The sequence below is a fragment of the Pelodiscus sinensis genome, chromosome 31 (assembly GCF_049634645.1).
Source record: "Pelodiscus sinensis isolate JC-2024 chromosome 31, ASM4963464v1, whole genome shotgun sequence".
Lineage (NCBI taxonomy): Eukaryota > Metazoa > Chordata > Testudines > Trionychidae > Pelodiscus > Pelodiscus sinensis.
In genome coordinates, this window is record NC_134741.1 from 7153641 (window position 1) to 7164544 (window position 10904).

The following is a 10904-nucleotide window of genomic DNA, read 5'->3' on the forward strand; positions in this document are numbered from 1 at the left end:
AACACAGACTCAATACGAGCAGGATTTGAATCTGCCAAACCCATCATAGAAGCAGGTAGGAGCAAGCAGCCAGCAGGGTGGCCGGTAGGAGAAATAGCAGATAGCTGGTAGGAACAGTGCTGGTGGGAGCAGCCAGCAGGTGGGCAGTAGGGGTAACAGCAGGTAGCTCTTGGGAGTGGCTAGTTAGAACAGCAGCAGGTAGCCAGCAGGGTGGCTGGAGGAAGTGGCCAGCAAGCAGCCGGTAGAAGCAGTGGCGAGTGGCCAGCAGAGTGAGTGAGAGGCCTTATGCCCACCTCCCAAGAGTGGGAGGTGAGCTCTGAAAATCACTTCTGAGTTCTTATCTGCCCTGAGCAAGGGATGCAACTGTGAGTGGGGTACAGAGAAAGTTTGGGCATGTGAATGGGGCACTTTCTTTAATGGCAAAGGACATTGTTCAATCCCCTTGAGCGGGGACTTACTTGTAGGTTGGTTCTGAACCCTGCTTGTGGTATTTTCCTGGGCGAATGCCATGTTACTTCTCGCCTTCTTTCATTAAAGGTTTCTGTTCTACATTCAGACTCTGTGCTGTCCAGTGGGGAAGCATCGCCTCCCTGAGGTGCCCAGCGGTGTGTGTGGATTTCCCCGGTTGCTGGGCCATGGGGTGAAGCATCAAACCAGCCCCCTCCTGTAGGGCTTGTGAGTGTTGCTGAATCTGTGCCTCTGTGCCTGGCCAATGGCAAACTTAGTCTGGGGGCCACACAAAGACCCCGCTGGGCTGAGCAGGAAGTAGCTGAGACTTTGCTTTGTCTGTGCCTGTGGGCTTGGCTATCTTCAGCCTGGAAACCTCCTGGCTCCTCAGTCCATTGGTCTGGATCATAGAATCATAGAATCATAGACCTTAGAAGGCAATCAAGTCCAGCCCCTTGCCCAAAGCAGGATCAATCCCAATTAAATCAACCCAGCCAGGGCTTTGTCATGCCGGGACTTAAACACCTCTAGGGATGGAGACTCCACTACTTGCCTAGGTAACCCATTCCAGTGCATGGAGTGTTACAGAAGTTGGAATAATGGAATTGCTATGTAGATGCTCATATTGCTATTTCGGAATAATGTCTGTTATTCCCAAGTAATGCTGCTGTGTAGATGCATCCTAAGAGAAATGCTAAGCAAGTCCTCTTACAGTGTCAGGGGAGACAGCAAAATGAGGCCACTTCTCTTGATAGAAAATGGAGGCTGTGTCAGAAGGGGGATTTGAACCCACACCTCCACTTGGAGACCAGAACACACAAATGATGGAAAGACAGTATCTTGAGTCTAGTGCCTTAGACCACTTGGCCATCCTGTCACCCACATAGGTAACTTCAGCTGCAGTTTTCTTACATGTGTGTGTTGCTCCAGTAGGCCAAGAGGGCACCTCTCTTTCCCTACCTAACAGCCGTTCAACAGCACAGCTGGATTTATACACACTCAGCCTCACCTACAGTTGCAAGGTGTTTTGCAGTGAGCTGACAACAAGCAGAAGAAGGGAAACCACTGGCCGTCAGAACCAAGACTTGGAATTCTTCTGTGCCAGGAGTCTGTGTCAGTGCCCTTGGGGAACCTAAGCTGGGTGGTGCCTGGGTTTGTTGGCTCCATAGCAGGGGTGCCTCTTCTGCAGGACGGTGCTTGTTCCTGGGGCTAACGCTTATCCCTGCGACACATGTCAGCTGCGTCTAGACTGGCAAGTTTTTCCACAAAAACAGCTGCTTTTGCGGAAAAACTTGCTAGCTGTCTACACTGGCCACTTGAATTTCCGCAAGAACACTGACGAGCTCATGTAAAATTGTCAGTGTTCTTGCGGAAATGGTATGCTGCTCCCGTTCGGGCAAAAGCCCTCTTGTGCAAATGTGCGGTATTGTTTTGCGCAAAAAAGCTCCGATCGCGAAAATGGCGATCAGGGCTTTCTTGCACAAAACCACATCTAGATTGGCACGGATGCTTTTCCACAAAAAGTGCTTTTGCAGAAAAGTATCCGTGCCAATCTAGACGCTCTTTTCCGCAAATGCTTTTAACTGAAAATCTTTTCCATTAAAAGCATTTGCGGAAAATCAGTCTAGACGCAGCTGTTGTGCGTCGCAGGAATAAGTGTGCCTGGCATGCAGGAGTGAGGAACCTACCCCAAATAGACATGCACCCCCCCTCAACACTCTGTTCTGCTTGAGACCCCAGAGCCCTCCCTTTGCTTGACTGGTGCCCTCCAAATGGGAAATTGTGGGAGGGGAATTAGATCTAGGGGAAGATTTCTAGACTCCCACAACAGCGCACAACAGCGAAGCCGTTGCCAGTGGTTCTGCAAGGCAAGATGAGCTTTACCTGCTCCCCTCAGCCTGACTCACTACTTGGCCTCATTCCTGCCTCCCTTCTGGAACTGACCCAGTGGCCAAAAGGGGCTGCGGCTGCGGCTGCTGCTGCGGCTGCGGCTGCCCATGGCAGGGAAGAAGATGGGTGGTGAGACCCTGGCGGCAAGTGGATCTAGCCGCCTCTTTGCTGCTTGGGCCTGGCTCTCAGCATGGGGCAGGCGGAGACACCCTGATAGGTGAAGCAGGGGAAGAGAAGCAAGGAGCTAAGTGCCAGCTGACAGTCACTGGTGTCCCTCTGCCTCCTGGGACCACCCCTCTCTGAGCCTCCAACTGCCTGTCTCTCACTCTGTGCCCCTTTTGGGGAGTCCACTCGCTCTGGTCTCCAAGGGTCTCCCGCTCCCATAAGGAATGACACAGCCCTGTTGTCTAGCCCAGAGCCACTCCCAGCCAGTGTGACACAGGAGGGTTTATTGAGCATCTGAGTACAGCATAAGGGTCACTCCTTCCTTGGCTGAAGTCCCCTTTCCCCCATTATGTGTGGCTGGCAGTGGTTGCTAGATGGATCCATTCACATGTAGCTGAAACATCCCTCATTTATCTGCACCCAGATCAGTCTGGCTATGTCTGCACTCACGGCTTCTTACGTCAGAAGTATGCTAATGAGGCTAAGCATGGAATATCACTGAACCTCATTTGCATACCTAATTAACCATTTTTGCAGAAGAGGCTCATGCGCCAGAAGGAGCTGTCTACATTGCCCCTTCTTGCACAAGAAAAACCCTCTTGCGCAATACCATTACGCCAATTATTTTCAGGAATAACGGCATTGCACAAGAGGGTTTTCCTTGCTAAGGGCCTCCAGTGGCCCCTCTCTTTCCCTACTTGGTCTCCCAAAAGCCAGCTCTGGTTGGGCAGAAAGATGCTGGGACATGACAGCCTCCCTTTGCCTGGCAGAAGCAAAGCCATGGAAATAGCTGAGTTGTTAACTTGGGGAAGTGCCTGGAGGCAACCAGATGGCTGGGAGGGAGCCAGAGCCAGGCAGGATCACGGGAGGGGAAAGGGGTGAAGCAGAGAACAGACACAGAGCACCAGAAAAGAACATCCATGAATGTCAGGGAGAGGCAGAGGTGGCAACATGGCAGCAGCATTTTCCTCCCTAACACTTCTGGAAAGGGGCAGCCTCAGGAAACATTGAGCAGAACCTTCAACCCCCAAAAGGCAGCTGGACGTACTCTTTCTCCTCCCCTCCATCACTTCCTTGTGTGTGCTGGATGCAAACAAGCCTCCCTGTGGTGAGGAAACGTATAGCCCCTGGGGGCAGCCAGTTTTCTTCCCTTCTCTTGGGCCCCTTTGAAGAGGTTGCCTGTTTAGTAAAAACTGCTCATGAAGGTAAAGTGACTCTGGTGGGATTTGAACTTAAAAAAATCTTTGCATGATTAGTCTGATTCACACTGAGCACCACAGCTTAGATACCCAAAACTTTTTCCATTATACCATAGAGCCCCACAAGCTGCAATTTCTTCATCTGTTCTCTCTGTACCAGACTGTCTCACTTACACATTGACTCCAGGCCCCAGCAAGGCCATGGCTCCCATCAGGGGGCTGGGTCACTAAGAGCAAGATTTACACAGGTGGGGAGGTGCCCACAGGGACAGGTCTGGGCCTCCTCATCCCTTTGCCAAGATGGGGCCTTCTCCAAGCAACCAGAGAAACTCCTCTCAGACCCATGGGCCTGGGGGTAGTGGAGAGCAGGTTGCTCACCTTTGAGAGGCAGGGGCTCCAGGGGCTCTTGCTGCACACAGCTGAGGGGAGGAGGGGACTCTCCCCTGGGCATCCCCACAAGTGCACTTTGCATTGCCCCTCTGTGCCTTCCCCCACACGCACCTTCCACTGCCTGCCCTTCCCACTTTCCTCTCCCCCTTTGCCTGCTGGTAAAACAAACAGGACTTTTCCATTGAAAGAACAAAATTTGTGTTTTTTATGTGGGGAATGTAGAATGTAGAACTGGGGAGAGGCTGGTGGAAAGGGGAAGAAGGGGAAGAAGGGGGCTCAGGGATGGGACTGGCACCTGCCTCAGGTGGTCCCACTGCCACATGTGCAGGGACATCGGCAGCTATGGGGAGAAGCCAGAGGATCAGGGGCAGGGGAGACTTGAGCAGGAGTGGGTTCAGGGGGCAGCTGTTTGGCCACTGAAGCAGGTGGCCAGGCAGTTGGCAGCAGCTCTGTGTGCTGGGCACATGCTGCAGGCCTGAACATATTGAGGCCTCGCTGTGGTTTGGGCTGGGGAGCTTTGGGATAGCTACTACAGCAGCAATTTAGGCATCAGGTCACCCCGTTCACCCCGTTGGGGAGAATGGAGGGAAGAGAAGAGTTTTATCTGCTAGTGGGGAAAGCATGCCAGGCTAAGGCCCTTTTAGCCATGCAGTAAGTACAGGAGCCTCTCCATACCAGCTCTTTGGCCTGCTTCCTGCAAAGCTCTCTGCCTTTTGCTTGTTTTCTGCTCCCTTGTCCATAGCAGATATCTAAGCAGCCTTGTGGCCAACATGGGGCTTGAACCCATACCTTGAGCATTAGTAGCACCATGCTCTAATCAACTGTGCTAGTCAGCCTATAGGAACCCTACTCACAAGTGGCCTTTTCACAAAGGCACTTCTGTAGCTGCCAAACGTTCTTGTCTGATTGGGCCACTAGTGACTCGCTGTGATGTGGGCTGCTAGTCCAGCTGGTCTGAGGTTTGGTCAAGGTGGCTGGCAGCTGGCATGGCACATTGAGAACCAGAGCAAAGAAGCATCTGGAATCTCTTGTTGCCAGCATCTTGCCTCCCAGCATCTTCCCTGTCAGCAGCAGCTGCAGCCCCTTTTGGCAACTGGGTCAGACTGGGAAGGGAAGCGGAAATGGGACCAAGTAGCGAGTCAGGCTGAGGGGAGCAGGCAAAGCTCATCTTGCCTTGCAGGGCCAGCGGCAACAGCTTCTCTCTTGTGCACTGCTGAGGAGAAAAACGCCCTGAGAGAGAAGTAGCAGCCTCAGAGCTGAGGGTGCATCTGCCAAAATAGCTCATTGGGGAGAGCGTTAGGCTGAAGAGCTAAAGGACCCTGGTGAAGCTGAGGCGGCATCACTGAACAGCTGGAGCCTACAGTGCACAGATGATACCTGCCTGGGAATAGCCCCATTACCCTCAGCACAGCAGGGTGTTTCTAGTGACAAGACAGGGGACATGCTGGGTCTCTGCCGTCCACAGCCTCTCCCGTCACATTTGTATTCCCCATTGTGCACAATAGGCCACAAACTGATTTTGTTCTCTCAGGCTACGTCTACACTGGCCCCTTTTCCGGAAGGGGCATGTAAATTTCACTAGTCGTCGTAGGGAAATCCGCGGGGGATTTAAATATCCTCCGCGGCGTTTAAATAAAAATGTCCGCCGCTTTTTTCCGGCTTTTAAAAAAGCCGGAAAAGAGCGTCTAGACTGGCCCCGATCCTCCGGAAAAAGTGCCCTTTTCCGGAGGCTCTTATTCTTACTTCAAAGTAAGGGCACTTTTTCCGGAGGATCGGGGCCAGTCTAGACGCTCTTTTCCGGCTTTTTTAAAAGCCGGAAAAAAGCGGCGGACATTTTTATTTAAACGCCACGGGGGATATTTAAATCCCCCCGCGGATTTCCCTACGACGACTAGTGAAATTTACATGCCCCTTCCGGAAAAGGGGCCAGTGTAGACGTAGCCTCAGGTGGGTGATTCTGCAAGGGTAGAGCATAGGAGCCCCTCCCCTTCATTTTCTCTTTGCACAGGGAGCATTGGGACTCACACCCAGCACCACATTCCCCAGGGGCAGGGGTGTCTCCTTCCTGCTGTTCACAGGTAGAGCCAGCCAGGGGCTAAGCCCCTCCAGTGGCCCTTCTCTCTTCCTACTGGACTTCTCAAAATGTCAGACCTGGCAAGGCAGGAAGCTGCAGGGGCCCAGGCCTCCTGTACCTTCAAGTGTCTGTTCAAAACCCAAAGGTTTTTTCACTTTACTCTGTAGCATGGGGTACAGATCACAGCTGGAGGATTCTCTGTATCTTGGGGTCTTCAAACTATATGAAGGCTTCAATATCTGAGATATAGGTGAGAGGATTATTCTAGGAAAGGGTGGGTGAGATTCTGTGGCCTGCTGCTGCACAAGTGACACTATGTCCACCCAGTACTGTGCAGTACCTGGAGGATTTGCTGTAGGCAGTAAGACAGGGGCCTCAGTCACCTGTACATCATTCCAAAAAGATTCTCTGTGTGGCCCACCAGACTGTTTGTTTCCTATTGTCCATGGACATGAGTAACCAGATTCCAGCACAACTGCACATCCCACACATAGGGGCTGGTTTGATTCTGAACCCCATGGCTCAACTATGAGACCCTCACACTCTCCCCGAGCTCTGGGAGTCAGGAGTCACCAGCAATCCAAAGAGATGTTATAAGCCTTCTCTTGCCTTTTCTTTTTATATCACCTGTAATATCTAATAAATCTTGCATTTATTTGCATTAAGCAATTTATTTCTTCTTGGTTACCCTCCAAATCTGAGAGCAGAGTCTGGCTGGCCCAGCCTCTAAAGAAAGACAGTTTGGTAAGGTGCTTGCTCAGGGTTACAAAAGCTGCTGGGCAGCCACGGACTGTGGAGAAGCAGATGTGCCCTTGGGAAGACCTCTGCACAGTAAAACCACAGTCCTAGGCAAAGATAAATTGGAAAAAGAAACACAAATGTCTGGGGTAAGAACTGAGAGAGGGTTTCATACTGGCCAGATCAACATTTCCACCCTATTCTGTTCTTCAGTAAAAAACTCTCAGAGCAGGAAAGCCACTGGTCTGTCTCCGAGAAGGAATGCTATGCCATCATATACGCTCTAGAGAAGCTATGACCGTGTATTTGCAGACAGCACTTCCATCTGCAGACTGACCATTCTGCTCTGAAGTGGTTTCACACAGTCAAAGAGACTAACAAGAAACTCCTTTGGTGGAGTTTGGCTCCCCAAGACCTTGTCTTTGACATACCACACATCTCAGGAGCTTCTAACAAAATGGCTAATGCACTCTCCCGTGAAAGTTTTCTGGACTAAGCCAGTTAAAACTCTCCCTATATCTAAATCATTGTGTTCCATGCACACAGGGGAGCTTGTTTAGTTCTTTGTGTATTCAGCAGTGAATTTAGTGTGAGCAGGTATATTATGTTTTTGTCTAAACTGCCAGAAAAAAAATCACAGCCAGTGTGGACCACCCGTCTGGCCCAGTCTGTGATTTGAGAGGTGTGTGACGGACAGGAGGAGTGCTGGCCTTTTCTAAACATCTCCATATTCAGTAACTAAAAGGTTCAACCAAGGTAGCTAGAAAGTGTGGGCAGGAAGCCAGAAGAACCAATAAGATAGTATTGACATTTGAATTAGAAGAGATACCTGCCTGCTATGTTTCTTCGTGTGAGTTTTAAGTCAGAAGCTGGAGAAAAAAAGATTAATTGAACTAGGCAGAATTACCTTACCTACAAAGAATACAGGGCATGGAAATAGACTGGACCTTGAAGCACGAGTATGGGTAGACCGGAAATATCTCTTTAGAAGTAATCAGGTAATTTTCTTTGTTTTGTTGTTTAGTTAAACTTCTCTGTACTAAGTCAATGGTTGCCCTTCCCTCTACACTGTAACCTTAAGATGAAACCCAGAGATGAATTTCTCTTTACTATTAATTTGTTCTTTTCTCAGTTGCATTAAAACACCTAGCAACCAAGTATACTTTATCAAGTAGACACAGCCAGGGTGTCCAGAATTATTCCCTACATCCCCAACACAGGACAAGCTGTGGGAGAAGAGAGAACTCCAGAGGCTGCCCTAAAGCAGCCCCCTTACCTCCTCTGCCTCAGAGAAAGCAGCAACAGCAGGAATGGTGGAGGTCAGGCCTACTGAAGTGGAGAAAGGGGGGGACAATAGTCCCTGAAAGAGATAGGAGAGAGCTCCCCCCACCCAGAAGCAGGGCAGGAAAGACCCCACACACCCTCAATAGCTAGAAAAGCAGGTGGAAAAGGGGGCCTGGCCTATAATGTAATGGTAGCCAGGGCCTGCTAGACACAAAAAGGCAACCCACTCCACAGGCACCCCTCACCCAAAAAAGGAGAGAGAAGGGGAGTAGAAGAATGTGCAGCACACCTAGAGCAGGGAACTACCAAGGCCTCACAGAGTCTACAAAATCCTATAGAAAGCAGCCATATTGGGAGGAGGGGTTAATACCCTCTTGTTTCCCAATTAGCCTCACCTGAATACAGCCCAGTAATCAGGGCAGATAATGAAGGCCTAATTAGGAATCAGCCTGCAACAGGTATTAATTAAGCACCTGTTGCTACTTAAGGCCTCCCGGTCCCTATAGAATGTTTCCTCCCAGGCAGCAGGGGGTAGAGTTCTGAGAGGTGCAGAGCACAGCCAAGCTGAACCCCAAGATAAAAGGCAGAGGCTAATAAAAGGAAGTGGTGGGTGAAGTGGCCCATGGAGAGGTAGTGGTATTAGAAGCCCTGCCAGCTGCTCTTCCTGTAGGGTCCCTGGGAGGAGTCCAGTGGAGTGGGCAGGCCCAGGCTCCCACTCCCATGCCAGGAAGACTAGAACAGACCAAAGACCAGGAAAAGGGGGTTTGTTTGCCTTCTCGCATAAAATGCATAGACCTCCCCCTACTCTGGAGACAAGATGTTACACATGTAAGACTCATGATCCTCTACGTTGTCTGTCTTTTGGTAACACTGGGGCTGTGTCTACACTAGCCACTTATTCCGGAAAAGCAGCCGCTTTTCCGGAATAACTTGCCAGCTGTCTATACTGGCCCCTTGAATTTCCAGAAAAGCACTGATGATCTACTGTAAGAAATCAGCCGCTTTTCCAGAAATACTATGCTGCTCCTGTTCGGGCAAAAGTCCTTTTTCCGGAAAAGGGCCAGTGTAGACAGCACAGTAGTGTTTTCCGCAAAAAAGCCCTGATCGCGAAAATGATGATCGGGGCTTTTTTGCGGAAAAGCGCGTCTACATTGGCATGGACGCTTTTCTGGGAAAAGTGCTTTTCCAGAAAAGCATCCTGCCAATGTAGATGCGCTTTTTCCAGAAATACTTATAACAGAAAACTGTTCCATTTTAAGCATTTCTGGAAAATCATGCCAGTATAGACGTAGCCTGGTGGTGGAAGCGGGTGGGGTTGGGAGCAAGGCCTAAGGGAGGGGTGGGGCATCTGTCAAAACAATACGGTGAGGAAACCTATCAAGGCATTTACTACTGATACAGCACTTTCTTCAGGCTGCCTTCCAAGGTCAGCAGCAATCCAACCCTCAGGGCTTCTTGGAGACCTTCTTCAGGTATGTCAGAGAGTGACTACAGGACTTAAATGTTGTCCGCAGCTCTGCAGGAAGCTACATGGCACATAGCACTAGCTCAGTGCAGAGTCAGGTCAGCAAACTTTTGTTTCCACCCTAGAGCCTAAGGAGATCCAAAAAATCCTCTAACTCTGGAACCCCAGAAAAGTAAATCTGGCCTATGAGAAGCCTATGAGAAGCCCTGAACTTCAGTGCTCCCTGTCTCTTCCCCTCACCCTGTGAATGCCAAAAGACTGAGGTGTCTCAGTCAGGGGCCACATCTTCGAGTGTTCTCCAACTGATTTTTCTGTGGATGAGTGGCTCCCAATACAAAAAAGGTTCTCCACCCTTACAATAAGTAAAAACATTGTTTTTTTTTGTATGTATTCAACATAAATATTTTACATAATATACAATAAAGTTTGATCAGCTAACATGAGAAAGTTAAAAGGTTTAATCTCTTCAGTAATTTAAATGTAACTCCCCAGATGCAGCCCTAGCAAAATGGCTTGACTAATTACGTAATTAACAGTGAGTTTCCATTAGCAACAGTAGTCTACAGGTTTGGAGAGGGCAGGGCTGGGTCTGGGCACTGATGAGGGAATCCACTCAGGTCAAATTGCTCAAAACCAGGACTGCTTACAGCCCTTGACTGGAGACCTTTCCGAAATAGGCCACAAACCAGTTATACAGAGCACTTTATCTGCCAGTCCACCTATAGGAAGCCACATAAGTAAAACCTCTCAGATACCCCAGCTCTTCCTGTGCCACAATCAGCCCTGGTCTTACACACAGGTGAGAGGTTATAGAGCCCAATCTCTCCAACCCAGAACAGATTCACCCGGTTCCAAAGAACCAGTGATGAATCTCTGGTCAATTTATACTTTAGATCTTACCCACAAGATCATAGGGGACCAATCCTTTAGAATCTAAAGGTTTATTAATAAAAGAAAAAAAAGGTTGAGAGTAAGGTTGTTAATACATTATATACATCAATCAGAAAATTCTTGATGCAGGATCTTAGCAGAGATGTTAAAAACTGCTAGCATAAAAGTCTTTGGCATACATAGTATATCAGGATGGGTCAGCACTCATTCCCCTTGTCTCTGTCCTTAGCAAGGCTTCATCTGGGATAAGTAGCAAGACTGAAGACAAGATGGAGCCGCCCTCATGATGTTTGATATTCATTCCTGGTGTCTTCCAAGCTGGACCTAGTCACATGGTCAAGTGACCTGTTTCATATGCCAG

The 10904-nt window shown here is 49.5% G+C and overlaps 1 protein-coding gene across 3 annotated transcripts in view; it reads left to right on the forward strand.

The window, feature by feature from the left end:
• Nucleotides 1-10904, forward strand: part of LOC142821516 (uncharacterized) — a 369045-nt gene that overhangs the window by 253671 nt on the left and 104470 nt on the right. The gene's annotated exons all lie outside the window — the stretch shown is intronic.